We start from the raw sequence: 5,909 nt of genomic DNA on the forward strand, positions 1-5,909 counted from the left end.
CCACATCAACCAGGAAGCAATACAGTATCGGCGTCCAAGTCATTTCCGGTTAGGACTTTCAAAATAAATACAATATTAACGCAATGGCGAGTTTTACGGAGTCAAAAACACTCTTCGAGAAAATGTCATTGTTTTATTTGAGGGTAAATTTATTTTAGAATAAAATGAATGAATATTTCTGTTCTAATACAGTAAATGGACTTTCTATTTTTTTAACGTTACACATTATTTTGTCGCTAACCGGTACAACTTCCTGTATTTTGCACCTGACTGGATGAGTCTTGACACCGCAGACAACGGCTGCATGTTGACAAAATGCAGCCAATGAACGCGAAGCTCTCCCGGGACATGAACCAATGATGTGTGAGGAAGGGTGTGGCGATAAAGACAGGTATGAGTAACTCAACTAACTGTCTCAATTGGAATGCTATTGTGAAATAATAGTTATTTCCATGACATAAATGAATAAATGTGCCATTATGAAATAAAATACATATGAAATGAATAGTTATTTCTATTTACATCTCTCTCTCTCTCTCTCTCTCTCTCTCTCTCTCTCTCTCTCTCTCTCTCTCTCTCTCTCTCTCTCTATATATATATATATATATATATGTGTGTGTGTGTGTGTGTGTGTGTGTGTGTGTAATATTTAAGTTCCACAAAAAAGTAATAAATAAAATCCAAATATATTTCAAATAAATAAGTTAATTATCCAAACTTTATTTATTAAATAAATAAATAAGTACAGTTCAAATAAATAAGCTAAATAATATCTTAAAAATAAACAAAATTCATGTGTAGCTTTTTATTACTCTACTCACTATATATGACTGAAATTGGTTGATTTTGATTGGAGAAACAAATCTCCGAAAATTGTTCCACAAAATTTGGTAAACCTTTGACCTTTAACCCATGTGAAAATGTCCCTTTCATCAACATGAATGCTTTATGTTGATAAACCACAAACTGGTGCATCATGGGAGTGACGCTCTCTCAGTGTAAGTTACCAATAAATATAAACAGTCACATGCTTGATTAGTTCGATTATGAATCAAGAGCGATTTTATTTCCAGAAAGTTGCAGAGCGACAGAGACTGAGCGCGTGCACGTCACCATGGCAACTCAGGAAGAAGAGACTCCAATTGGACCATACATTCTAAATGAACATCATGCTGGATTGAAAAAGACTTGAAACTAGAGATTGAGACCATAAACTCATATTTACAATGTTTACTGAGAGAATACATGAAGAGAGACGTCGGGTGATGATTTCTTTTTGCAACCAGATGAGTCGCCCCCTGATGACCAGTCAAGAGAATGCAGCCCCTTCAGGATTGGCTCAGTTAAAGCAATTGTGAGGCGCCTTTAAATACCCCAGTGGTGCAGGCTATACTTGGATGCAGAGTCGACGGTGTCACTTGGGAAAAGGGGGAAACTCAAGACTCCACCGACGTGAGCTGAAAATACTTTCCCGCTGAGTCAGCTGCTCCTGGTTCCAACTCAGCTTGTGTAGCAGCACTTTGAAGTCCTGATTCAGGAGCACCCGTCCTCCCCTTACACCAAATACATCAGCACACATCACTGCTGAAAGACAAACATATTTCATTTGATTAAACGTTATTTAGATTTGCTGATTTTGCACATTTTCGCAAGCTCGAAAGTCCCTCCCCACCCCCCAAAAGCAGCAATTGTTTGGTATTCATTGGGATAGAGATTCCTTTAGAGCTCCGACACGTCAGTCAAACGCACAGAGGCTTGAAATAGAACTTCAGTGGGCCAGATAAGATTCTGTGGAGTGCTTCTGGTTCACCTGAGTTATCTCAACTTTGAGTAATTATGCTCACAAAGAAATATGTTCAGTGATATCAGCGAATGATCTGCTATCATGGAGCGAGTTCATTAAAAAAAAAGACTTTGGTGATGAAGAGGTAAGGTTGAATGACTCCACCCGCTCTCTCAGACGCTCATGTCGGCGTGCTGAGAGAAAGTGGAAGAAGGACAAACTCCATGTCTCCTTAGAGGCCTTAAAGGTCGCTTTATCCATCTATCAGACAGCTGTAAAAGAGGCGAAAACAAAGTATCTATCTAATCTTGTCCTCACAAACAGTCACAAGCCTCAAGTTCTCTTTAACATTATAAACTCTCTTGTAAATCCCTGTGAGGTTCCTTCCATCCTGCCATCAGCTTCCCTTTGCGAAGACTTTGTTAATTTTTTTATCGGAAAAATCGCTGCTCTCAGGTCTGAGTTACACACCCTGGCTGCCCCCGATTTTGTTGTTACACCGATGTGCCCTACTGTTTTCGACCAGTTTGAGCCTGTGTCGCTGTCATCACTTTCGGATAGTGAAGGGTCTGCGGCCTACAAACTGCCCTATAGCATTCCCTCTCGCTTTCTCAAAGACATTTTTGATACTGTTGGCTCAAGTGATCTTGTTCTTATAAACACTTGTCTCAGTTCAGGCTGTGTCCCAGCTGCCTTTAAACATGCTGTAGTACAGCCTCTAATCAAAAAGAAAAATCTAGACCCTTCTGTTCTGTCTAATTTCAGACCTATCTCTAAGCTACCGTTTCTGTCGAAGGTTCTGGAGAAGGTAGTCTATGTTCAGCTGCAATCATTTTTAACTCTCCATGGCATCAATAAAAAATTCCAGTCTGGCTTTAAACCGCGCCACAGTACCGAAACGGCCCTTTTAAGAGTTTTTAATGATCTTATTTTAACTGTTGATGCAGGTAACTCTGCTGTCCTTGTGCTCCTAGACCTGTCAGCTGCCTTCGACACTGTGGACCACATGACCCTTCTGTTACGTTTAGAACAGTGCGTAGGCATCACAGGTACTGCCCTCAAATGGTTTGAGTCTTATCTGTCCGATAGGAGTTTCGCAGTTCACCTGGGAGAGTTTTCCTCTACCGCTGCCCCTCTCACCTGTGGAGTCCCTCAAGGCTCTATTTTTGGCCCTATCCTGTTTTTACTGTATTTGTTGCCCCTGGGATCCATCTTAGCGAAACACAACATTTCTTTCCACTGTTTTGCTGACGATGTACAAATCTATATCCCTTTAAAATCCAAGAGTAAGGATACACTGCAGCCATTGCTTGATTGCTTATCTGATATAAAAACTTGGATGGACATACATTTTCTAAACCTTAACGAAAACAAAACTGAGATTATTATGTTTGGGCAAAATGTTCATGATTTTTCTGCTGGTTTTCTGGGCCCACTTACTCCTAACTCCCGCACTCATGTCAAGAACCTTGGAGTAACACTAGATAGTGCTTTTAAATTTGACAGGCAGGTTAGTTCTATGGTCAAAACGAGTTTCTTCCAGCTTCGACTCTTAGCCAAGATAAAGGCCTATCTTCCTCCCAAAGACCTAGAGAGAGTGATCCATGCCTTTATTTCTTCACGGCTGGATTACTGTAATTCTCTGTATGTTGGTGTCGACCAGTCGTTGCTCCGTCGCCTGCAGCTTGTGCAAAATGCTGCCGCTCGTCTCCTGACTGGAAAAAGAAGGCACGACCACATTACACCAGTCTTGGCCTCGCTACACTGGCTCCCTGTCCGCTTCAGGATTGATTTTAAACTTTTGTCATTTGTTTTTAAAGCTTTAAATGGACTGGCACCGCTATACTTATCTGAACTTTTACACTGTCACACTCCAGCCAGAGCGCTGAGGTCGGCAGATCAACTGCTCCTGAAAGTCCCCAGGACCAGACTAAAAACCAGAGGGGACCGAGCCTTTGCGGCGGCTGCCCCGAGGCTCTGGAATAGCTTGCCTTGGCATATTAGATCAGCCCAGACCCTAGAGGTTTTTAAGTCCCTATTGAAGACCCACCTGTTCTCCATGGCTTTTAATTCAGGCTGAGCATGACACCCGTCTACTGTATATTATGTATATTTTTATTTATTTATTTTTATTATTCTCATTGTATTGTATTGTATTGTTTTACTGAACTGTACAGCACTTTGGTCGACCATTGGTCGTGTGAAATGTGCTCTATAAACAAAGTTTGAGTTGAGTTGAGTTGAGTAAGAAGAGATTCCAACACTTCCTTATCATGTTATGACACTTTATCCCCAAGAGAACTTTTTGAAATGTTAAATATTTATTATCTTTTTTTTTGTTTTGTTTGGCAAGTGAAATTTCTTGTTGCATCCCATTATCTAAATCAAATAAATAAATGAAATATAGTAAACTTAAATCCTCTATTAGGAAATAAATTGTAGGTTAATATGGAATTATTGCTAGAATTATTATTTATTCAATAAATAAATACATGTATTAAAATAATGAAAGAAAAATTAGGAAATAAATGTGCAGGTTAATATGATAATAATTAAATTAAATGTTGTTTTTTTACATTTACTTTATTATTATGTCACAATGGAATAGTAAATAGAAAACTCAATAAATAAACAAATACATTTAATAATAAAGAAATACATTTAGAAACAAAACCCTCAATTAGGAAAATAACTCACTTTCTTTATAATGACTATATATAAATAAATTACTCAATAAATAAATACATGTTATAAGTAATATAGATGTCTTCATTGTTTTGACATTTCTTTCTTTATTATTTACTTAGTTAGTGAGTAATTTTTTATTATGGCATCATAAATAATCAGACGACTCAATAAAGTCATCAATTAAATAAGTTGAAATAAAAGCCTCCATTATCATCGAATAAATAAATGGGCAGCTTATTGTGAAAACATGAAATGTGCAGAAATAGAAAAATAAATTAGTAAAACATATTTATTCATTGGGCTGCACCGGTGGTGTAGTGGGTAGCACTGTCGCCTCACAGCGAGAGGGTCTCGGGTTCGATTCCCGCGTCGGGCTCGGGTCCGGGTTCCTTCTGTGTGGAGTTTGCATGTTCTACCCGTGTAAGCGTGGGTTCTCTCCGGGTTCTCCGGCTTCCTCCCACAGTCCAAAGACATGCAGGATGGGGATAGGTTCATTGGTGACTCTAAATTGCCCGTAGGTGTGAATGTGAGCGGGAATGGTTGTTTGTCTCTACATGTTGGCCCTGTGATAGACTGGCGACCTGTACAGGGTGTACCCTGCCTTCGCCCAATGACAGCTGGGATTGGCTCCAGCCCCCCGCGACCCTGAATACAGGTTAAGCGGTAGACAATGGATGGATGGATGGATACTTATTCATTATAATGTCAGGTTTAGTCATCTGTAATTAAAGCTAGGATGCGGAGGACGATAAAAAGATCCATATGTAAAAAAAAATATATAGGTCATCCTAATTAGGTTCCTCTTCTATGCTCTTTCTTGTTAGCAGCTAGTTGCTAAGCGACAGGTGATGCCAACAGGAAACACTGTTGTTAAGGAATAAAGCCCGCCTCTTGCTCCACTTGATTGGCCACCTGGGCTAAAGTGTGTGAATGTTTGAACTTTTGCATTGCAACACAACATGCTTAAAAATGACATTCGATTCAACTGTCTAGTGATCAGTTATTTAGTTAAAGGAAAATTTCGGAATTTTGGACATTTCCAACTTACCCAAGGTGATATAGGTCGGTGGAGACCGTTTTCAGCACAATTGGTCCAGTCCTTATAGTTGCACAAGTGACTGTTGCTAAACTGGTGTTGAGCTAGCGCACGTCAACGGTAACATCCAGCCTGTCACTAAAAACAGCTTTAACTGCTCCGCAGAACACCCGAGACAAATGTATTATAACGTCGGACTATCGATGTACATGTCAGTGTTGGGACATCACCATTAGGACTACACGATGCGGCCTACAAAAGCCTTCCCATGCGGTCAGGACAAAGGAACAAAGGAGATAAAAAACTACAACCGCCATTTCAGTTTCACTTCTCACCTGGGTGCGAAGTGCAACGTCACACAACTGGTGCCCTATTGGCTGACAACCACAGGTACCCCAGGGG

The sequence above is a fragment of the Eutrigla gurnardus genome (assembly GCF_963514095.1).
Source record: "Eutrigla gurnardus genome assembly, chromosome: 24".
Lineage (NCBI taxonomy): Eukaryota > Metazoa > Chordata > Actinopteri > Perciformes > Triglidae > Eutrigla > Eutrigla gurnardus.